The sequence below is a fragment of the Triticum urartu genome, chromosome 6A (genome assembly GCF_056163025.1).
Source record: "Triticum urartu cultivar PI428250 chromosome 6A, HENAU_Tu73, whole genome shotgun sequence".
NCBI lineage: Eukaryota > Viridiplantae > Streptophyta > Magnoliopsida > Poales > Poaceae > Triticum > Triticum urartu.
Window position 1 is genome coordinate 507665133 of NC_141878.1, and position 24195 is coordinate 507689327.

Sequence of the window (24195 nt, forward strand, 5' to 3'; positions counted from 1 at the left end):
AGAGGGGTCGTCAACACCGTAGTCGTACGGGGTAGCAGCGGCGTCGGTCTCGGTGTCTAGAGGGAGAAGAGGGGGAAGAAACAATAAATATAATGCAAGCATATGCATAGTGATGCATGACAAGACAAGTTACGGCGTTAGAGGTGCCCTAACGCGGTAGTAGGTGATACCGGTGAAGGGGGATAACATCCGGGAAAGTATCCCCGGTGTTTTGCGTTTTCGGGCAGAGGACCGGAGGGGAAAAGTTGCGAGTTCGATAGGTTAGGGAGGTGTGGCGGACGAAAGGGTTGCGTACCCGGAATCGTCTCGTCGTTCTGAGCAACTTTCATGTACAAAGTTTTCCCATCTGAGCTACGGTTTATTTTATATTAATTTTTAAAGATTTAATCATTTTTAGAATTTATTTAATTATTTAACTCTAACATTATCTAGAATAGTATATGCTGATGTCATCATGACGTTAGCAGTCAATAGAGGTGTTGACTGGTCAAACTGACGTGTGGGTCCAGTGGGACCCACCTGTCATACACCGTTTTAATTAACTAACTATTAATTAGGTTAATTAGTGATTAGGTTAATCTAATTATAATTAATTAATTTAATTAATTCCTTAATTAATTAATTAATTAATTATTATTGTTTATTTAATTATTTCAATTATTATTTATTTTATATATTTTTCAATTGTTTTTTTTTATTCTTTTTTTTAACAAAAACGTTCTGTGGGGGACTGGGCCCCACACGTCATTGGCCCGGGGGCCTTGCGGGCGCTGGGTGCAGGCCGCGGGCGTCGGACGCGCCCGAGCGGGCGCACGCCCAGTGCAAGCGGACCCGGCAGGGGCCGGCGCAGGGGGCCGGTGGCGCCGGCGGCCTCAGCGGGCGCGCATGGCGCGAGGGGGAAACGGAGCAGGGCGCCGCGCGGGCGATGTAGCGCGAGCGAGCAGCGCCGCGGCAGAGCGAGGCGGGGCTCGGGCACGCGTGCGCGGGGGGGGCACGCCGGGCGCGGCGAGGCCACGGCGGCACCAGCGGAGCCGCGGGGAGGACGGCAAGGGCCGGCGCGGTACGGGGAGAAGGGAGAGGGAAGAGGCCGAATCCGGTCGGAGCACGGCCAGAGGACGTGAGGGCCACGGTGAGGGCGGGGGCGGACACGAGACAGGGGAAGGAGAGGAGGGGCGCGGGCGCACGCGGTGAAAAGCGCGACGGGGCGCCAGTGACCCGGCGAGGAGAAAGGGAGAGGAGGGAGGCGCTCACAAGGGGGAGTAGGGCACGCGGCAAAGGGGGGGGCGAGGAGGCCGTCGGGGACGTTACGGCGGAGCGGGTGCAGGCCGGTGGGGAGGACGGGGATGCGGTCGACGACGAAGAGGATGGCGAGGCGGCGATCCGGGCGAGCGGCTTGAGGAAGAGACGAGGAGGTGAAATCCGGCGGGGGAGGTCCGACGACAGGGTCGGGTGGCGTCGCGAGAGAGGGGGTGGTTTCGCCCCCGATCCAGATCGGATCGGGAGGGGGAGAGGAGAGACGTGGGGAATGGGGGGGGGAGTGGGGCGACGGGGTGGGCTAGGGTTTCGGCGTGAGGGGGGTTAAGGGAGCGGGGTGGGCCGGCCAGTTGGGCTGGTGGCCGGTCGAGCGGCCTGGAGGCCAGCTGGGCCTCTTGGCCCAGCGGGGGGGGCCTTCTCTCTTTTTTTTTGTTAGTTTAGTTTTTTTTTATTTATTTATTTTCCTTTCCTGTCTTTATTTATTTTAAAATACTTAGGCAGTCTATAAAATTGTGTTTATTACACCATATTGACCTATGTAAAATATGGCATCTCCCGAACACTTTTGTTTTAAATTTTGAAAAACTTTTATTGTTTGCTTTGATTTTGAAATTTGAATTCGAATGGGATTGAATCAACGCGAGGTTTACCACAGTAAAAGTGGTGACGAGGCATCATTAGCAGAGGTTACTGTAGCTTGATTATCTGGGCGTTACAAATCTCCTCCACTACAAGAAATCTCGTCCCGAGATTTAGGAGGTAGGAGGAAACAGTGCAGGGTATTCATCGCGAAGACGATCCTCGCGTTCCCAGGTGGCTTCGTCTTCAGAGTGATTCGACCACTGGACCTTGAGGAATTTGATCGCCTTCTGACGTGTGCGGCGTTCAGCTTGGTCAAGAATGCGGACCGGATGCTCTTTATAGGAGAGGTCTTGTTGCAATTCAAGCACTTCATGATCCACTGCTCGGATTGGGTCCTTGAAGCAGCGTCGAAGCTGCGACACGTGGAACACATCGTGAACCTGAGAAAGGTTCGGCGGAAGTTCCAGTTGATATGCCACCTTTCCACGCCTTTCGAGAATAGTGAAGGGGCCGATATAGCGAGGAGCTAACTTTCCTTTGATCCCGAAGCGGTGTGCACCCTTCATTGGTGTAACTCGAAGATAAGCCTTTTCGCCAGGTTGATAGGCCATGTCTTGGTGATGACGGTCATACTGACTTTTCTGACGTGACTGAGCAGTCTTGAGATTCTCGCGAATAATGCGAACTTGTTCTTCGGCCTGTTGGATAATATCCGGACCAAAGAGTGGACGTTCCCCAGTTTCTGACCAGTTCAGAGGGGTTCGACACTTTCGTCCATATAGCACTTCGAAGGGGGACATCTTCAGACTAGCTTGATAGCTATTATTATAAGAGAACTCGGCATATGGAAGAGATTCCTCCCATTTCTTGCCGAATGAGATTACACAAGCTCGAAGCATGTCTTCGAGAACTTGGTTGACACGTTCAACTTGCCCTTGTGACTGAGGATGGAACGCAGTACTGAAAGATAAGTGAGTCCCCATAGCTTCTTGGAAACTTGCCCAGAATCTTGAAGTGAATAAGCTGCCACGGTCTGAACTGATAACCAGTGGAATTCCGTGAAGTGAAACAATTCTGGCCATGTAAAGAGTAGCAAGCTGACTAGCAGTGATTGTCTCTTTGACCGCCAGAAAATGGGCAACTTTGGAAAGTCGGTCAATGACGACAAGAATAGCATCATTACCTTTCTGCGATTTGGGAAATCCAGTGACGAAGTCCATTTCAACATGGTCCCATTTCCATTCAGGAATAGAGATAGGTTGCAGAGTCCCAGCAGGCCTTTGATGCTCTGCTTTGATTCGGCGACAAATGTCACACTCAGCAACATAACGAGCAATGTCCTGCTTCATATTAGACCACCAGAATCTTTGACGAATATCCTGATACATCTTTGTACTACCAGGATGGATGGACAGAGGCGTATCATGAGCTTCTTGCATAACCCTTTTAGTCTTATCTAGGTTTTTCTTCGAACATGGTACCACTAAGCGGCCTTTGAAATACAAGGCGCCATCGTCGGCGATCGTGAAGAATGAGGGCTTTCCCCTTTTGAGGTCGCGCTTAATCTTGAGGACTTCATCGTCACACTTCTGTATCCATTTGATGGTGTCCACAAGATCTGGTTTCGCAACCAGGGTATTGAGAGAACCCTTGGGAACAACATGGAGGTTCTGTTTGGGGAAACCTTCGGGAGGGGGAGCGAGTGATCCCGGGGGAACAATATGGAGGTTCAGCCCTCTAAATTCTTCGACAAGCGAGGGCTGAACTTTGTGGACCTGGAGGTGGTTGCAGTAAGACTTGCGGCTCAGGGCATCAGCCATTACATTAGCCTTGCCGGGGGTATATGATATATCCACGTCAAAGTCTGCAACAGTCTCCATCCATCTTTGCTGGCGCAGGTTCAAATCTGGCTGAGTAAACAGATACTTCAGACTTTGATGGTCGGTGAAGATCTCGCAACGATTACCGAGAAGGTAATGTCGCCACTGCTTCAGTGCATGAATGACAGCAGCAAGCTCGAGGTCGTGAACTGGGTAGTTTTCTTCGTGAGGGCGCAGTTGACGAGAGGCATAAGCAATCACTCTGCGCTCCTGCATTAGGACACAGCCTAATCCTTGACGGGAAGCGTCGCAGTAAATGACGAAGTCCTTCTTAGTATCAGGTGGAGCAAGTACGGGGGCAGAAGTCAACTTGTCTTTGAGCGCCTGGAAACTTTCCTGACACTTGTCTGTCCAGTCAAACTTGACACCCTTATGCAACAGATTAGTCAGGGGCCTGGCAATCTTGGAGAAGTTCTCGACGAATCGACGGCAATAGCTGGCGAGACCGAGGAAACTTCGGACTTGCTTCACATTCTTCGGAGGAGTCCAATCGAGAATAGCCTGAACTCGTTCAGGGTTGACGGCAATACCATTCTTGGAGATGACATGCCCAAGATAGGTTACTTCGGGGAGCCAGAATTCACACTTGGAATACTTAGCATACAGTTGATGCTCTCGAAGTTTTCCCAGCACAAGACGAAGATGTTCAGCATGTTCCTCCTTGTTCTTGGAAAATACAAGGATATCGTCCAAATAAACCACGACGAACTTGTCGAGGTAATCCATGAATATATAATTCATCAGACGAGAGAAGGTGGCGGGAGCATTCGTTAAGCCGAATGACATGACGGTGTACTCATATGACCCATACCGAGTCACGAAGGCGGTTTTTGGGATGTCCTCTTCACGAACACGGATCTGGTGGTAACCCAACCTCAAGTCAAGTTTGGAGAACACTGATGAACCAGCCAGTTGATCGTAAAGATCATTGATCCGAGGAAGAGGGTATTTATTCTGAATGGTAGCTTGGTTTATAGGACGGTAGTCTTGGACCAATCGGTTTGTCCCATCCTTCTTCCTAACAAAGAGAGAAGGTGCTCCCCAAGGAGAGCAACTTGGGCGAATGAAACCTTTGACAAGAGATTTGTCGATTTCCTCCTTATGCTCAAGGAGTTCATGCGGCGGCATCTTGTAGGGTCGTTTAGCTATAGGGGTAGTGCCAGGTTTCAAGTCGATGATGAATTCGACAGCTCTAGCAGGGGGAATCCCTGGAAGTTCTTCTGGGAATACATCTTGGAATTCACGAACGACGAGAACGTTTTCAATGCCCTCGAGTGGTGCAGCGTTCAACGCATTCAAGGCATAAAGTCGTGCCTCGGCGTTCTGAACTAGACGAGCTTGGTAAGCTATTATTTCGTCAGAAGGGTGTAGCAGATGGACGACCTTAGTGGCGCAAACTATAGAAGCAGTATGCGCTTTCAACCAATCCATTCCCAGAATGAGGTCGATGGTACAGGACTTTAGTACGATGGGGGAGGCAAGGAATTCCAGCCCTTCAATTTCAACGGGGACGTTGTGACTAACCATAGAGGTTTGACACTGGCCCGCAGGAGTGTGTACCACAATCGCAGTGTTCATCTCTTCGTATTTAATGCCATGCATGAATGCAAACTCAGCTGATATGAATGAATGTGATGCTCCTGTATGAAACAAAACAGATGCTGGTACTGAATTTACGAGGAGTGTACCCATCACGGTAGCAGGCTGGTCTAGAACTTCATTGAGATCAACATGGTTGGCATGAACACGACCATAAGACTTGGCACTGTTGTTGCGAGGCTGGTTGCTTCCACGGCCAGTTGCTGGAAGGGCCAGTTGATTCGGGTTCTGGTTGCATTCCCTAGCACGATGCCCTGGTTGCCCACACCTGAAGCACAATCCATTATTGGGAGTGGGAACAGGAGCTTGTGGTGGTGGAGCTGGGAGTCTTGGCCGCCTAGTCGGAGGAGTAGGCAGACGAGGTGCAGCGTAGGTCTGCCTTGGGGTAGGTGCATCCGGCTGGTACAAGCTATTGGGAATCCATATCTTGCGCTTCTGCGAGGACGGGCCCGAAGATGAGCCCGTGTCACGGTTGCGCCTGTGAGAGCTCTGGTATTCCTGCAGACCAGTTTCGACATTGATGGCTTTGTTCACCAGAGTGGCGAAATCAGCAAAATCATGCACTAGAAGTGCGAGTTTGATGTCAGCTTGAAGGCCATCCCGGAACTTCTCCTGTCTGCGCGCATCAGTTGTAATGTCCTCTTCAGCATAGCGGGACAAGTCCAGAAACTCCCGCTGATAAGCTTCCACAGTCTTGTTGCCTTGGGTGAGGTTGCGGAACTCACGCTTCTTCCGGTCCATAACTCCCTGAGGAATGAAGCGAGCACGGAAGGCAGCTTGGAAGTCTGGCCAGGTGATGATTGTTCCAGCTGGCAGTGTACGCCTGTGGCTGTCCCACCATTGAGCTGCGGGTCCCTTCAGGAAGAAGGAAGCAAAGGTGACATAGCTGGCAGGGGCTACATCAGCAGACTCCATCTCATAGGTGATGTCACGGAGCCAGTCATCAGCATCCAGAGGCTGAGTTGAGCTGCGGTACACTGTTGGGTTCAGGCGCATGAAATCCTGCAGAGTTACTGGGGTTGGCTGCTGGTTCATATTGGGGCGAGGAAACTGAGCCATCATATTCTCCATGAACTGGCGATTCATCTCAAGCTGTTGGATCATACCAGCCATGTACTCAGGCGGTGGTGGGGCGTTGCCACCACGACCACGACCACCTGGTCTAACCATCCTGCTAATATTTAACAGGGGTAGTTCAGCATTGAGGAATTGTAAAAACAAGAATCATTCATGATGAAACATGCACAACGAAAACAGCATGATAGATACCACATAGTAGTCGGCATATCTTACAAAAGAGATCATGCATAGAGTTCGTTACACAGTGTTCAGTACATAAACTAAGACATCATAGGCGGCACACAGGCTCGCGGCGAATGCAGCTAACACTAATAAGCAAGTCTACGTCAGTCCCATGCGGTACTGCGGAGGTAGGTGTAGCCCGACAGCTGGTAGTGACGCGAAGGGAAGACCTCCACGCGAGTAGCCTGGGGTCCGCGGATACTCTGGTGCGGAACCCGACGCGCAGGTGGCAGGAGAGGGCCCAATGCAGGAGAGTAGCCTCCCACATCTGGCCAGCCGACGCCCTGGGGCATCACGGTCCGGGCAGGGTAGATCGCAGAACGCGACAGATCACCAGAGCGGACAGAGGGGTGCAACAGTGTCAGAGCACGGTAGAGGTGCTGACGAGTGGTGTACAACTCGTGGCGAAGAGCTCGGTTAGCTCGATCCAGCCCATCAGCATGCAGAACCAGGTTCTGATGGTAGAAGGGCTCTCGGGTGACAGTGGAGTAGGCAGCAGTGTAGTAACCCTCCGCACCAACATCGGATGCGATAGCAATGTGCCTGAAGGGGGAGGTATCCAACTCCTGATACTCTCCACGGAGACGTGTCAGAGCAGCATAAGCAGCATCGTGGACCGCCATATCGATAGTTACTCCAACACCATGAGCAGTGTGCAGCACGGTAGTGGAGTCATACTCTCGAGAGTAGAGGTGGACGATGGCACGGTACTGCTCCTGGTTGAAGTCCTGGTACTCCTCATAGACGGTGTACTCAGGGTGCCAGCGATAACCCAGATAGGTCATCATCTCAACCAACACAGCAGGTGACCCTGAGGCACCAATGGCCGTCGTGTGGCGCACGACCTGCCTCGTGGGTTCCATCTGAAAACACAGATGTTTTCACAGAAGTCAAATGACAATGTGAATAATGTTCAAATACAATTCTAAAGAATAACTAGGGCTTATCCAACTTTGGGGTGAATGTCGTAACGGGATCCTAGTGTCAGAGTTAGTAAATTCGTTTAACCCGAGTAGAAGAGAGTTCAGAGTCCCAGAGTAAAGGTCGAGGAGTAAAAGATCCTACTACCACCCGATGGCGACATGGGCCCATAAGGCACACAGCCAAGTTAGTAAAAGTTTTTGCAATGTCTAGACTCGACTTCGGCCAAGGAGTGTGGAAGGGGGGTTCCTACAGGCAGTCGGCTCTGATACCAACTTGTGACGCCCCTGATTTAATCGTACTAATCATACACGCAAACGTGTACGATCAAGATCAGGGACTCACGGGAAGATATCACAACACAACTCTACAAATAAAATAAGTCATACAAGCATCATATTACAAGCCAGGGGCCTCGAGGGCTCGAATACAAGAGCTCGATCATAGACGAGTCAGCGGAAGCAACAATATCTGAGTACCGACATAAGTTAAACAAGTTTGCCTTAAGAAGGCTAGCACAAACTGGGATACAGATCGAAAGAGGCGCAGGCCTCCTGCCTGGGATCCTCCTAACTAATCCTGGTCGTCGTCAGCGGGCATCACGTAGTAGTAGGCACCTCCGGTGTAGTAGGAGTCATCGTCGACGGTGGCGTCTGGCTCCTGGACTCCAGCATCTGGTTGCGACAACCAGAATGAAAGGAAAAGGGGGAAAGGGGGGAGAAAGCAACCGTGAGTACTCATCCAAAGTACTCGCAAGCAAGGAGCTACACTACATATGCATGGGTATCAAATGGAGTAAGGGTATCATATGTGGACTGAACTGCAGAATGCCAGAATAAGAGGGGGATAACTAATCCTTTCGAAGACTACGCTTCTGGCAGCCTCCGTCTTGCAGCATGTAGAAGAGAGTAGACTGAAGACCTCCAAGTAGCATCGTATAGCATAATCCTAACCGATGATCCTCCCCTCGTCGCCCTGTGAGAGAGCGATCACCGGTTGTATCTGGCACTTGGAAGGGTGTGTTTTATTAAGTATCCGGTTCTAGTTGTCATAAGGTCAAGGTACAACTCCAAGTCGTCCTGTTACCGAAGATCACGGCTATTCAAATAGATTAACTTCCCTGCAGGGGTGCACCACATACCCCAACACGCTCGATCCCATTTGGCCGGACACACTTTCCTGGGTCATGCCCGGCCTCGGAAGATCAACACGTCGCAGCCCCACCTAGACCAACAGAGAGGTCAGCACGCCGGTCTAAACCTAAGCGCACAGGGGTCTGGGCCCATCGCCCTTAGCACACCTGCACGTTGCGAACGCGGCCGAAAGCAGACCTAGCCTAGTGGCCTTCCAGTCCAATCCGGCGCGCGCCACTCAGTCGCTGACGTCACGAAGGCTTCGGCTGATACCACGACGCCGGGATACCCATAACTACTCCCGCGTAGATGGTTAGTGCGTATAGACCAAATGGCCAGACTCAGATCAAATACCCAGATCTCGTTAAGCGTGTTAGGTATCCGCGAACGCCGACCAGGGCCAGGCCCACCTCTCTCCTAGGTGGTCGGAACCTGCCCTGCCGCTCCGCCTCAAAACTCCACTCGCGGGTGCTCCTCAAGCCGACCCGTCTTTAGTCACCACATGTATCATGTATAAAGTATAGTATATACCCGTGATCAACTCCCGAGTGATCACGGCCCGATAGTATAGCATGGCAGACGGACAAGGATGTAGGGCCACTGATGAAAATACTAGCATCCTATACTAAGCATTAGGATTGCAGGTAAAGGTAACAACAGTAGTAGCAAGGATAGGCTATGCATCAGGATAGGATTAACGGGAAGCAGTAACATGCTACACTACTCTAATGCAAGCAGTATAGAGAAGAGTAGGCGATATCTGGTGATCAAAAGGGGGGCTTGCCTGGTTGCTCTGGCAGGAGAGAGGGGTCGTCAACACCGTAGTCGTACGGGGTAGCAGCGGCGTCGGTCTCGGTGTCTAGAGGGAGAAGAGGGGGAAGAAACAATAAATATAATGCAAGCATATGCATAGTGATGCATGACAAGACAAGTTACGGCGTTAGAGGTGCCCTAACGCGGTAGTAGGTGATACCGGTGAAGGGGGATAACATCCGGGAAAGTATCCCCGGTGTTTTGCGTTTTCGGGCAGAGGACCGGAGGGGAAAAGTTGCGAGTTCGATAGGTTAGGGAGGTGTGGCGGACGAAAGGGTTGCGTACCCGGAATCGTCTCGTCGTTCTGAGCAACTTTCATGTACAAAGTTTTCCCATCTGAGCTACGGTTTATTTTATATTAATTTTTAAAGATTTAATCATTTTTAGAATTTATTTAATTATTTAACTCTAACATTATCTAGAATAGTATATGCTGATGTCATCATGACGTTAGCAGTCAATAGAGGTGTTGACTGGTCAAACTGACGTGTGGGTCCAGTGGGACCCACCTGTCATACACCGTTTTAATTAACTAACTATTAATTAGGTTAATTAGTGATTAGGTTAATCTAATTATAATTAATTAATTTAATTAATTCCTTAATTAATTAATTAATTAATTTAATTATTATTGTTTATTTAATTATTTCAATTATTATTTATTTTATATATTTTTTAATTGTTTTTTTTTATTCTTTTTTTTAACAAAAACGTTCTGTGGGGGACTGGGCCCCACACGTCATTGGCCCGGGGGCCTTGCGGGCGCTGGGCGCAGGCCGCGGGCGTCGGACGCGCCCGAGCGGGCGCACGCCCAGTGCAAGCGGACCCGGCAGGGGCCGGCGCAGGGGGCCGGTGGCGCCGGCGGCCTCAGCGGGCGCGCATGGCGCGAGGGGGAAACGGAGCAGGGCGCCGCGCGGGCGATGTAGCGCGAGCGAGCAGCGCCGCGGCAGAGCGAGGCGGGGCTCGGGCACGCGTGCGCGGGGGGGGCACGCCGGGCGCGGCGAGGCCACGGCGGCACCAGCGGAGCCGCGGGGAGGACGGCAAGGGCCGGCGCGGTACGGGGAGAAGGGAGAGGGAAGAGGCCGAATCCGGTCGGAGCACGGCCAGAGGACGTGAGGGCCACGGTGAGGGCGGGGGCGGACACGAGACAGGGGAAGGAGAGGAGGGGCGCGGGCGCACGCGGTGAAAAGCGCGACGGGGCGCCGGTGACCCGGCGAGGAGAAAGGGAGAGGAGGGAGGCGCTCACAAGGGGGAGTAGGGCACGCGGCAAAGGGGGGGGCGAGGAGGCCGTCGGGGACGTTACGGCGGAGCGGGTGCAGGCCGGTGGGGAGGACGGGGATGCGGTCGACGACGAAGAGGATGGCGAGGCGGCGATCCGGGCGAGCGGCTTGAGGAAGAGACGAGGAGGTGAAATCCGGCGGGGGAGGTCCGACGACAGGGTCGGGTGGCGTCGCGAGAGAGGGGGTGGTTTCGCCCCCGATCCAGATCGGATCGGGAGGGGGAGAGGAGAGACGTGGGGAATGGGGGGGGGAGTGGGGCGACGGGGTGGGCTAGGGTTTCGGCGTGAGGGGGGTTAAGGGAGCGGGGTGGGCCGGCCAGTTGGGCTGGTGGCCGGTCGAGCGGCCTGGAGGCCAGCTGGGCCTCTTGGCCCAGCGGGGGGGGCCTTCTCTCTTTTTTTTTGTTAGTTTAGTTTTTTTTATTTATTTATTTTCCTTTCCTGTCTTTATTTATTTTAAAATACTTAGGCAGTCTATAAAATTGTGTTTATTACACCATATTGACCTATGTAAAATATGGCATCTCCCGAACACTTTTGTTTTAAATTTTGAAAAACTTTTATTGTTTGCTTTGATTTTGAAATTTGAATTCGAATGGGATTGAATCAACGCGAGGTTTACCACAGTAAAAGTGGTGACGAGGCATCATTAGCAGAGGTTACTGTAGCTTGATTATCTGGGCGTTACAAATCTCCTCCACTACAAGAAATCTCGTCCCGAGATTTAGGAGGTAGGAGGAAACAGTGCAGGGTATTCATCGCGAAGACGATCCTCGCGTTCCCAGGTGGCTTCGTCTTCAGAGTGATTCGACCACTGGACCTTGAGGAATTTGATCGCCTTCTGACGTGTGCGGCGTTCAGCTTGGTCAAGAATGCGGACCGGATGCTCTTTATAGGAGAGGTCTTGTTGCAATTCAAGCACTTCATGATCCACTGCTCGGATTGGGTCCTTGAAGCAGCGTCGAAGCTGCGACACGTGGAACACATCGTGAACCTGAGAAAGGTTCGGCGGAAGTTCCAGTTGATATGCCACCTTTCCACGCCTTTCGAGAATAGTGAAGGGGCCGATATAGCGAGGAGCTAACTTTCCTTTGATCCCGAAGCGGTGTGCACCCTTCATTGGTGTAACTCGAAGATAAGCCTTTTCGCCAGGTTGATAGGCCATGTCTTGGTGATGACGGTCATACTGACTTTTCTGACGTGACTGAGCAGTCTTGAGATTCTCGCGAATAATGCGAACTTGTTCTTCGGCCTGTTGGATAATATCCGGACCAAAGAGTGGACGTTCCCCAGTTTCTGACCAGTTCAGAGGGGTTCGACACTTTCGTCCATATAGCACTTCGAAGGGGGACATCTTCAGACTAGCTTGATAGCTATTATTATAAGAGAACTCGGCATATGGAAGAGATTCCTCCCATTTCTTGCCGAATGAGATTACACAAGCTCGAAGCATGTCTTCGAGAACTTGGTTGACACGTTCAACTTGCCCTTGTGACTGAGGATGGAACGCAGTACTGAAAGATAAGTGAGTCCCCATAGCTTCTTGGAAACTTGCCCAGAATCTTGAAGTGAATAAGCTGCCACGGTCTGAACTGATAACCAGTGGAATTCCGTGAAGTGAAACAATTCTGGCCATGTAAAGAGTAGCAAGCTGACTAGCAGTGATTGTCTCTTTGACCGCCAGAAAATGGGCAACTTTGGAAAGTCGGTCAATGACGACAAGAATAGCATCATTACCTTTCTGCGATTTGGGAAATCCAGTGACGAAGTCCATTTCAACATGGTCCCATTTCCATTCAGGAATAGAGATAGGTTGCAGAGTCCCAGCAGGCCTTTGATGCTCTGCTTTGATTCGGCGACAAATGTCACACTCAGCAACATAACGAGCAATGTCCTGCTTCATATTAGACCACCAGAATCTTTGACGAATATCCTGATACATCTTTGTACTACCAGGATGGATGGACAGAGGCGTATCATGAGCTTCTTGCATAACCCTTTTAGTCTTATCTAGGTTTTTCTTCGAACATGGTACCACTAAGCGGCCTTTGAAATACAAGGCGCCATCGTCGGCGATCGTGAAGAATGAGGGCTTTCCCCTTTTGAGGTCGCGCTTAATCTTGAGGACTTCATCGTCACACTTCTGTATCCATTTGATGGTGTCCACAAGATCTGGTTTCGCAACCAGGGTATTGAGAGAACCCTTGGGAACAACATGGAGGTTCTGTTTGGGGAAACCTTCGGGAGGGGGAGCGAGTGATCCCGGGGGAACAATATGGAGGTTCAGCCCTCTAAATTCTTCGACAAGCGAGGGCTGAACTTTGTGGACCTGGAGGTGGTTGCAGTAAGACTTGCGGCTCAGGGCATCAGCCATTACATTAGCCTTGCCGGGGGTATATGATATATCCACGTCAAAGTCTGCAACAGTCTCCATCCATCTTTGCTGGCGCAGGTTCAAATCTGGCTGAGTAAACAGATACTTCAGACTTTGATGGTCGGTGAAGATCTCGCAACGATTACCGAGAAGGTAATGTCGCCACTGCTTCAGTGCATGAATGACAGCAGCAAGCTCGAGGTCGTGAACTGGGTAGTTTTCTTCGTGAGGGCGCAGTTGACGAGAGGCATAAGCAATCACTCTGCGCTCCTGCATTAGGACACAGCCTAATCCTTGACGGGAAGCGTCGCAGTAAATGACGAAGTCCTTCTTAGTATCAGGTGGAGCAAGTACGGGGGCAGAAGTCAACTTGTCTTTGAGCGCCTGGAAACTTTCCTGACACTTGTCTGTCCAGTCAAACTTGACACCCTTATGCAACAGATTAGTCAGGGGCCTGGCAATCTTGGAGAAGTTCTCGACGAATCGACGGCAATAGCTGGCGAGACCGAGGAAACTTCGGACTTGCTTCACATTCTTCGGAGGAGTCCAATCGAGAATAGCCTGAACTCGTTCAGGGTTGACGGCAATACCATTCTTGGAGATGACATGCCCAAGATAGGTTACTTCGGGGAGCCAGAATTCACACTTGGAATACTTAGCATACAGTTGATGCTCTCGAAGTTTTCCCAGCACAAGACGAAGATGTTCAGCATGTTCCTCCTTGTTCTTGGAAAATACAAGGATATCGTCCAAATAAACCACGACGAACTTGTCGAGGTAATCCATGAATATATAATTCATCAGACGAGAGAAGGTGGCGGGAGCATTCGTTAAGCCGAATGACATGACGGTGTACTCATATGACCCATACCGAGTCACGAAGGCGGTTTTTGGGATGTCCTCTTCACGAACACGGATCTGGTGGTAACCCAACCTCAAGTCAAGTTTGGAGAACACTGATGAACCAGCCAGTTGATCGTAAGGGGAGGACGGCAAGGGCCGGCGCGGTACGGGGAGAAGGGAGAGGGAAGAGGCCGAATCCGGTCGGAGCACGGCCAGAGGACGTGAGGGCCACGGTGAGGGCGGGGGCGGACACGAGACAGGGGAAGGAGAGGAGGGGCGCGGGCGCACGCGGTGAAAAGCGCGACGGGGCGCCGGTGACCCGGCGAGGAGAAAGGGAGAGGAGGGAGGCGCTCACAAGGGGGAGTAGGGCACGCGGCAAAGGGGGGGGCGAGGAGGCCGTCGGGGACGTTACGGCGGAGCGGGTGCAGGCCGGTGGGGAGGACGGGGATGCGGTCGACGACGAAGAGGATGGCGAGGCGGCGATCCGGGCGAGCGGCTTGAGGAAGAGACGAGGAGGTGAAATCCGGCGGGGGAGGTCCGACGACAGGGTCGGGTGGCGTCGCGAGAGAGGGGGTGGTTTCGCCCCCGATCCAGATCGGATCGGGAGGGGGAGAGGAGAGACGTGGGGAATGGGGGGGGAGTGGGGCGACGGGGTGGGCTAGGGTTTCGGCGTGAGGGGGGTTAAGGGAGCGGGGTGGGCCGGCCAGTTGGGCTGGTGGCCGGTCGAGCGGCCTGGAGGCCAGCTGGGCCTCTTGGCCCAGCGGGGGGGGCCTTCTCTCTTTTTTTTTGTTAGTTTAGTTTTTTTTTATTTATTTATTTTCCTTTCCTGTCTTTATTTATTTTAAAATACTTAGGCAGTCTATAAAATTGTGTTTATTACACCATATTGACCTATGTAAAATATGGCATCTCCCGAACACTTTTGTTTTAAATTTTGAAAAACTTTTATTGTTTGCTTTGATTTTGAAATTTGAATTCGAATGGGATTGAATCAACGCGAGGTTTACCACAGTAAAAGTGGTGACGAGGCATCATTAGCAGAGGTTACTGTAGCTTGATTATCTGGGCGTTACAATGATGATGAGTTGCTGACAGCCGGCAAGTCTGGAAATCCTGTTCAAAGTGAAGTGTTCTGAAATTTCCCATCCTCCATTTTGGACCCCTGCTGTCTCCTTTCGTACGTTGAACTTGAAGGACGCATGATGCATCTCCGCCGGCGTTTTACGTCCGATCTGTAGTAACAACGGGATCCAAGATACCCCTAGATAGGATTGTAGGAGGGACAGCTTGTGCATTTCAGAAGCTCAACCCCCTCGCTGTCTTGTTTCTCCATGTTTGCTATTCAGCTCAAATGGCAAATTTATCCTTCCACCGTTGGATCACAAGCAAAAAAAAAAGGAGAGAGGGAGAAAAAAAATGGTTGTTCGTTGAAGTGGGCTGCGAGGCCGAAGCGGCGAGGATGTGCAGCGGCCCGTTATCCTTCCACCGTTGGAAGCGGGCAGTGATCGCTGCTCTGTGAAACCAGCCTCGCGCAGTGCCTGCCACATCATGGCCCGTGAAGCCCAGCTTTCGCAAGGCCACAACGGTCCGCTACTCAACTTGGAACCGGGCGGGCCAGCAATAGCACAACCCGACCGGCGTTTTACGTTCGATCTGTAGTAACAACGGGATCCAAGATACCCCTAGATAGGATCCAAGATACCCCTAGATAGGTTTTGTGAATCGCAGCGACCATGATGATGAGTTGCTGACAGCCGGCAAGTCTAGAAATCCTGTTCAAAGTGAAGTGTTCTGAAATTTCCCATCCTCCATTTTGGACCCCTGCTGTCTCCTTTCGTACGTTGAACTTGAAGGACGCATGATGCATCTCCGCCGGCGTTTTACGTTCGATCTGTAGTAACAACGGGATCCAAGATACCCCTAGATAGGATCGTAGGAGGGACAGCTTGTGCATTTCAGAAGCTCAACCCCCTCGCTGTCTTGTTTCTCCATGTTTGCTATTCAGCTCAAATGGCAAATTTATCCTTCCACCGTTGGATCACAAGCAAAAAAAAAAAGGAGAGAGGGAGAAAAAAAATGGTTGTTCGTTGAAGTGGGCTGCGAGGCCGAAGCGGCGAGGATGTGCAGCGGCCCGTTATCCTTCCACCGTTGGAAGCGGGCAGTGATCGCTGCTCTGTGAAACCAGCCTCGCGCAGTGCCTGCCACATCATGGCCCGTGAAGCCCAGCTTTCGCAAGGCCACAACGGTCCGCTACTCAACTTGGAACCGGGCGGGCCAGCAATAGCACAACCCGACCAGGCCCGCAGCGCCACGGCAACGTCCACACCACCTCATTGCCCCCGCTCGGGTTACAAGCTCATGCTATCGAGCTCGGCGAGTGGGTGCGGTGGAGGACGCTATTTAAGCTGGTCGTTCGCTCCCTCGCTAGGCGAGGTGGGACTAAAAAGAGGTGGTGAAGCCCCGTGCGAGTGCGTATACGCTGAAGCGGTACGTGGCTTTTGTTTTTCTGTCTCTGTCGCTTTGGGCCCAGAAGCAGATGGGAATCTTCGTGAAGCAGGAGCCCACGTGTGTTTCTCTCTCTCAAATGAAAAACAAAAAAGGAGCTCACGTGTGTGAGGTGTGGCAGGACAGGATGTGGATCAAATGTGTAACTGCAACCTGAATATTGATTTACTGATCGCTTCGTCCGTTGATGGGGGCTTTGGTTGGTTCATCAGGATTCAGAGTAGATGTACAAGCGTGACCATGACTCAAGACTTGGTGGCAGACTGGCAGCCTGGAAGTCTGGAAGACAGAAGCAAACGTAATTCATCAAGGAGTGATCTTGTGAACTTTTCCATCGTTACTCGATTCAGAATGTTGCTACAGTTCTCTCTGCTGTCTGTCCCTGTCGTGGACGGTCGCATGTTGCGTCCGCTGTAATTTGTCTCTGGCCCGTGCGTGCTGGTGCCAAGGGAGGGGCACCTTTGTTGCCTGTTGCTGCACCGACACTACACTGAATCTAGAAACGGGACCTCGACTGTCGGGATCGGGACATGGAGAATGTCGCGGTCTTGCGTAATGTGCGGCTAACTGAATTTGACTTGAATCAGGTCGCCTATAGAAAAAATAATACTACGGCGCTAAACCACCAGAAGGTACTCCGTTCGGAATTACTCGTCACAGAAATGGATGTATCTAGATGTATTTTAGTTCTAGATACATCCATTTTCAAGACAAGTAATTTCGAATGGAGGAAGTAGGTGACATGGGAACGAATAGAAGAATGAATGACAGCGAGGCCGAGCACGGTCCTTTTTCTACACAGGATGCTCATAGTCAAAGCATCAGCAGATATGAAAGATACAATGACTAAACACCCAGCCTCTACACAATTAAAAGATGCACACAATCAAAATGAACACATACACACAAAGAAGTACACTGCAAAGAGCATATCTCATAAGGCCGAATCTATGACTAGTTGTGTGCATTGCTTGATTCCTTGATGCAGAGGCCAGAGATAATCCTCCTTTTGAAAGAAAAGATTGAAAAACAACAAGAACAATAATACATGTCGAGGCCAATGAAGATAATGCAAGCACACATGATTCAGACGTCATAACCACACAAACCAAAGACTGTGCACACACTAGGCATCCAACCCATACATCACGAGGCACCCACGGAGCTAGGCGTGCAAGTCCAGTCGCAGCACAAACTGGCTAAAAGAGACAGTACCGCCAAAATTTCACATTGGAGACGCTCCGGCGATCCCACCTCTCGGTCGCAAGTGATTGTCGAAAGTAAATCTGGGCATGGCCACCGCCCCCAGACAAAACACTACGGGCCTGTTTGTTTTCCAGCCTAAGGTTGCTACGCCTAACCTTAGTCATGCCACAACATATTAGGCATGTGTTTAGTTCATTGCCACACTTGTGGCTTGTCACACTTTTCTAGCGACATGGTCCACATGTTATAGCCTCAATTTTTTGCTAAATCTTGCCACACTTGTGATGGCCATTTTGTTAGCCATACTTTTTGTGCCAGCCACACTTGGCCTAAGGTTAGTTGTGGCAAAGTTAGTCATGAATCAAACATGCCCTCGGAGACGTCACTACGCGCCATGATCGCGACCTACCGCCACTCCCTCCGGATCTATGTCCTGGCCAACCACACCGCCGGTCGGCATCATTGTCACTGGCGTTGCACACTACCTGTGCAATGACACACCGTCGTAATGGATCACCCGAAACAGTCGCCACTCAGCCATCTAAGTGAGGGCCCTAGAGAGGCCGGTTACAATGCACGCCTCACCAAAACCACATGTCCCACCAACTAACACCAACTCTAAAACGGTGCTCCCAAGAGGGTAGCACACCACATATGACGTTATTGTCCGGTCCGAGGGCACCCAGACCTATGGTTTCCCCAGGAGCAATATGGATTACGAGAGGGAAACCACATCTTTGACACCTTCATAAAGGTAATGGCCCTCGCAAGCATCACCATCATCGGTGTTCACCTGGTCTCATCCCGCACTCTCTTGGACGTCTGGCCCCCCAAAACCACCGTCGACGCCTATCACCTCGCCATGGAGAAGGCCAGACTCTGTCGGCCTAACCACTAGCATCAACAACCACCACAACCATCCTCGTGCACCGATAGCCGACGGTCCATCACCTAGGGTCAACGCCTTGGGATCCGACAACATGGAGAACAAGCAGTTTCCAAATGTTCCTTTCGTTCAGTATAAATTTTAAAAAATTGTTTAAACTTTGGCTTTCACAATACTCGTCACTAGCACCATAAACACTTACTACCTCGTCGCCAACTAGACGACGTGTGAACTAAGTTAGTCAATGCCTTCTAAGTTTGATCAAACATATATACAATATCATAAAGATAAACAAATACCAAATCAATATCAATATATCCACCGCTCCATGCCCCTAGTGTGTATACCGGCCTAAAAATCCTATCCTAGATTAATCACATTTTTTCAATCACCGCATCAAAACTGAGAACACCTTCTCTCCTAGTGGGTTGACTCAGCCAAGGATCAGCCTCCTTCGGCTGAGGGAGTTTGAAGCCATCATCATCACCAACACTCAAGGCATCATGGAGATCATCTTCACCCACGTCATCGCCATCTCCATCCACAACATAAACCCATCATATTGAAGGAAATATGCCCTAAAGGCAATAATAAAGTTATTATTTATTTCCTTATTTCATGATAAATGTTTATTATTGATGCTAGAATTGTATTAACCGGAAACATAATACATGTGTGAATACATAGACAAACATAGTGTCACTAGTGTGCCTCTACTTGACTAGCTCATTGATCAAAGATGGTTAAGTTTTCTAGCCATAGACATGAGTTGTTATTTGATCAACGGGATCACTGTTGGAAATATGCCCTAGAGGCAATAATAAACTGGTTATTATTATATTTCCTTGTTCATGATAATCGTTTATTGGAGCTCGCGACAGGAGGGAGGCGCTGCAGCGGCGCGGGAATGGCGGCACTTGGACTCGTCGGATCCAGTGCGAGGAGGACAGGAGCGGGCTGCCGGCGTGGTGCTCCTGGACGGGCAGCTCGGGCGCGAGGCTAGGAGGAGAACCAGGGGGCGACAAGGTCACCTGCAGGTGACCAGAGGCTGGCCGGGGTGGCCGCCGGCGGCGTCGGCGGGGGAAGATGGAAGGGCGAGGAGAGGGGATACTCTGGCGGCGCGGGGGAGATGGTGAGGGAGAGACGCGGGGATCAAGCACAACACCAGGGGATCGGGCGCGGGGTTCTGGCGCTGCCCCTCTCTCTATGCGTGTGTGGCGGCGCCAGGAGGAAGGAGGGGATCGAGAGGGAGAGAGGCTGAGCGAGGCTGGGGTTGTAGAGGCGGCTGGGCCTAGGAGGCCGCGGGAGGCCTTGGGCCGAGAGGAGCAAATGGCCAGGGAGGAGGGCTCTCTCTTCTCTCTCTCTGACTCTAAAGAAAAAAAACAAAACAGAGATAAGAAAGAAAAGAAAGGGAGGTTAGTGGAAGAAGTTGGACACGCGGATAATTTTCCCGGACTCGCAAAAATGTGAGGAATTTAAATAAAATGGCAAGAGGATTTTTGGAGAACAAAAGATTCGCACATGTTGAATTTAATTCAACATGTTTGAATTTTGAAACCCATTCGAAAGGACTCTAAATGGGCTGAGATTTTTTTTGAGGAGCCTCGATAAAAGAGATGAGAAATATTGGCAAGGTTTGAAGGTCAAACTCGAAGAGGAATAGACATGGAAAATATTTTGCACGTGTGTTATGGGTGATTCCGAAGATGGAATATTTAATATAGCTCCCTAATATCAGGAGGATATGTTATAAAGAGAATCACCATGTGAATTCCCTCGATTTAAATGGATCAAAGATCCATGCCATTTATTTAGTTGAGTTAAGAAAAGAAATGACATGATGGCATGATGACATGATGCAATGCACATGATGCAATGATGAATGAAATGAACCAAACAAAACACACAACGAAACCCGAAAACCCTGGAAGGCATCTGAAGCTCCGGTCTTGGGGCGTTACAAGTTACTACTGAACCTCGTCGGTCAACCAGAGTAAGATCCGCACCGGAGTGGTACGGTAATCCTGTTTTGGAGGTCATGTTACTTGACCATGCTGAACCTACGAGCTATGAGGAAGCGATGATGGGATCCATGTATGAGAACAAAGTGATGATCGGCAAGCCATCGAGAATAAATGGACCTTCAAGAAGAAGACTGACGCTGACGGTAATGTTACTGTCTACAAAGCTCGACTTGTTGCAAAAGGTTTTCGACAAGTTCAAGGAGTTGACTATGATGAGACCTTCTCACCCGTAGCGATGTTTAAGTCCGTCCGAATCATGTTAGCAATTGCCGCATTTTATGATTATGAAATTTGGCAAATGGATGTAAAGACTGCATTCTTGAATGGATTTCTGGAAGAAGAGTTGTATATGATGCAACCTGAAGGTTTTATCGATCCAAAGGGTACTAACAAAGTGTGCAAGCTCCAGCAATCCATTTATGGGCTGGTGCAAGCCTCTCAGAGTTGGAATAAACGTTTTGATAGTGTGATCAAAGCATATGGTTTTATACAGACTTTTGGAGAAGTCTATATTTACAAGAAAGTGAGTGGGAGCTCCGTAGCATTTCTAATATTATATGTGGATGACATATTGTTGATTGGAAATGATATAGAATTTCTGGATAACATAAAAGGATACTTGAATAAGAGTATTTCAATGAAAGACCTCGGTGAAGCTGCTTATATATTAGGCATCAAGATTTATAGAGATAGATCAAGACGCTTAATTGGACTTTCACAAAGCACATACCTTGATAAAGTTTTGAAGAAGTTCAAAATGGATCAAGCTAAGAAAGGGTTCTTGCCTGTGTTACAAGGTGTGAAGTTGAGTAAGACTCAATTCCCGACCACTGCAGAAGATAGAGAGAAAATGAAAAGTGTTCCTTATGCTTCAGCCATAGGCTCTATCATGTATGCAATGCTGTGTACTAGACCTGATGTGTGCCTTGCTATTAGTTTAGCAGGGAGGTACCAAAGTAATCCAGGAGTGGATCACTGGACAGCGGTCAAGAACATCCTGAAATACCTGAAAAGGACTAAGGATATGTTTCTCATTTATGGAGGTGACAAAGAGCTCGTCGTAGATGGTTACGTCGATGCAAGCTTTGACACTGATCCGGATGATTCTAAATCGCAAACCGGATACGTGTTTATATTGAACGGTGGAGCTGTCAGTTGGAGCAGTTCTAAAGAAATCGTCGTGGCGGGATCTACATGTGAAGCGGAGTACATAGCTGCTTCGGAAGCAGCAAATGAAGGAGTCTGGATGAAGGAGTTCATATCCGATCTAGGTGTCATACCTAGTGCATCGGGTCCAATGAAAATCTTTTGTGACAATATTGGTGCAATTGCCTTGCCAAAGGAATCCAGATTTCACAAGAGAACCAAGCACATCAAGAGACGCTTCGATTCCATCCGGGATCTAGTCCAGGTGGGAGACATAGAGATATGCAAGATACATACGGATCTGAATGTTGCAGACCCACTGACTAAGCCTCTTCCACGAGCAAAACATGATCAACACCAATACTCCATGGGTGTTAGAATTATTACTATGTAATCTAGATTATTGACTCTAGTGCAAGTGGGAGACTGAAGGAAATATGCCCTAGAGGCAATAATAAAGTTGTTATTTATTTCCTTATTTCATGATAAATGTTTATTATTCATGCTAGAATTGTATTAACTAGAAACATAATACATGTGTGAACACATAGACAAACATAGTGTTACTAGTATGCCTCTACTTGACTAGCTCATTGATCAAAGATGGTTAAATTTCCTAGCCATAGACATGAGTTGTTATTTGATCAACGGGATCACATCATTAGGAGAATGATGTGATTGACTTGACCCATTTCGTTAGCTTAGCACTTGATCGTTTAAGTTTACTGCTATTGCTTTCTTCATGACTTATATATGTTCCTATGACTATGAGATTATGCAACTCCCGAATACCGGAGGAACACTTTATGTGCTACCAAACGTCACAACGTAAGTGGGTGATTATAAAGGTGCTCTACATGTGTCTCCAATGGTGTCCGTGGAGTTGGCATAGATCAAGAATAGGATTTGTCACTCCGATTGTCGGAGAGGTATCTCTGGGCCCTCTCGGTAATGCATATCACTATAAGACTTGCAAGCAATGTGACTAATGAGTTAGTTGCGGGATGTTGCATTATGGAACGAGTAAAGAGACTTGCCGGTAATGAGATTGAGCTAGGTATTGGGATACTTACGATCGAATCTCGGGCAAGTAACATACCGATAACAAAGGGAACTGAAGGAAATATGCCCTAGAGGCAATAATAAAGTTATTATTTATTTCCTTATATCATGATAAATGTTTATTATTCATGCTAGAATTGTATTAACCGGAAACATAATACTTGTGTGAATACATAGACAAACAGAATGTCACTAGTATACCTCTACTTGACTAGCCCGTTGATCAAAGATGGTTATGTTTCCTAGCCATAGACATGAGTTGTCATTTGATTAACGGGATCACATCATTAGGAGAATGATGTGATTGACTTGACCCATTCCGTTAGCTTAGCACTCGATCGTTTAGTATGTTGCTATTGCTTTCTTCATGACTTATACATGTTCCTATGACTATGAGATTATGCAACTCCCGTTTACCGGAGGAACACTTTGTGTGCTACCAAACATCACAACGTAACTGGGTGATTATAAAGGTGCTCTACAGGTGTCTCTGAAGGTATTTGTTGGGTTGGCGTATTTCGAGATTAGGATTTGTCACTCCGATTGTCGGAGAGGTATCTCTGGGCCCACTCGGTAATGCACATCACTTAAGCCTTGCAAGCATTGCAACTAATGTGTTAGTTGCGGGATGATGTATTACGGAACGAGTAAAGAGACTTGCCGGTAACGAGATTGAACTAGGTATTGAGATACCGATGATCGAATCTCAGGCAAGTAACATACCGATGACAAAGGGAACAACGTATGTTGTTATGCGATCTGACCGATAAAGATCTTCGTAGAATATGTGGGAGCCAATATGAGCATCCAGGTTCCGCTATTGGTTATTGATCGGAGACGTGTCTTGGTCATGTCTACATAGTTCTCGAACCCATAGGGTCCGCATGCTTAAAGTTTCGATGACGGTTATATTATGAGTTTATGAGTTTTGATGTACCGAAGGTTGTTCGGAGTCCCAGATGTGATCACGGACATGACGAGGAGTCTCGAAATGGTCGAGACATGAATATTGATATATTGGAAGCCTCTATTTGGATATCAGAAATGTTCCGGGTGAAATCGGGATTTTACTGGAGTACCAAGGCATTACCGGAACCCCCCGGGGGCTTAATGGGCCATAGTGGGCCTTAGTGGAGAAGAGGAGAGGCGGCTAGGGCTAGGTTCGGCTGCGGTGTGAGGCTGCCGTCGCCGCAAGGCCTGGCTAGCAGTGGGAGTAGTAGGGGGCGATGAGGTCTCAACGGCAGCACAATCAGCCACTGGAGGCAGGAGCAGGCGGTCTCCCCGGAGCTGGTTTGAGCGGCTGGTGCAAGAAGAGCAGCGATTGAAGAAGCAGCAGGACCTTTCGATTCAAATCCAACGGTTACTGCTGCTAGAATCGTTTGTTGACTA

At 49.5% G+C, this 24195-nt stretch overlaps 2 non-coding genes across 2 annotated transcripts; both read right to left on the reverse strand.

Annotated features, from left to right (window-relative positions):
- Positions 1-15389: 15389 nt before the first annotated feature.
- On the reverse strand, positions 15390-15691 carry LOC147965946 (signal recognition particle RNA). The gene has a single exon (XR_015609592.1).
- Positions 15692-16049: 358 nt separating this feature from the next.
- LOC147965947 (signal recognition particle RNA) lies at positions 16050-16352 on the reverse strand. The gene has a single exon (XR_015609591.1).
- Between the last annotated feature and the right edge of the window lie 7843 nt (positions 16353-24195).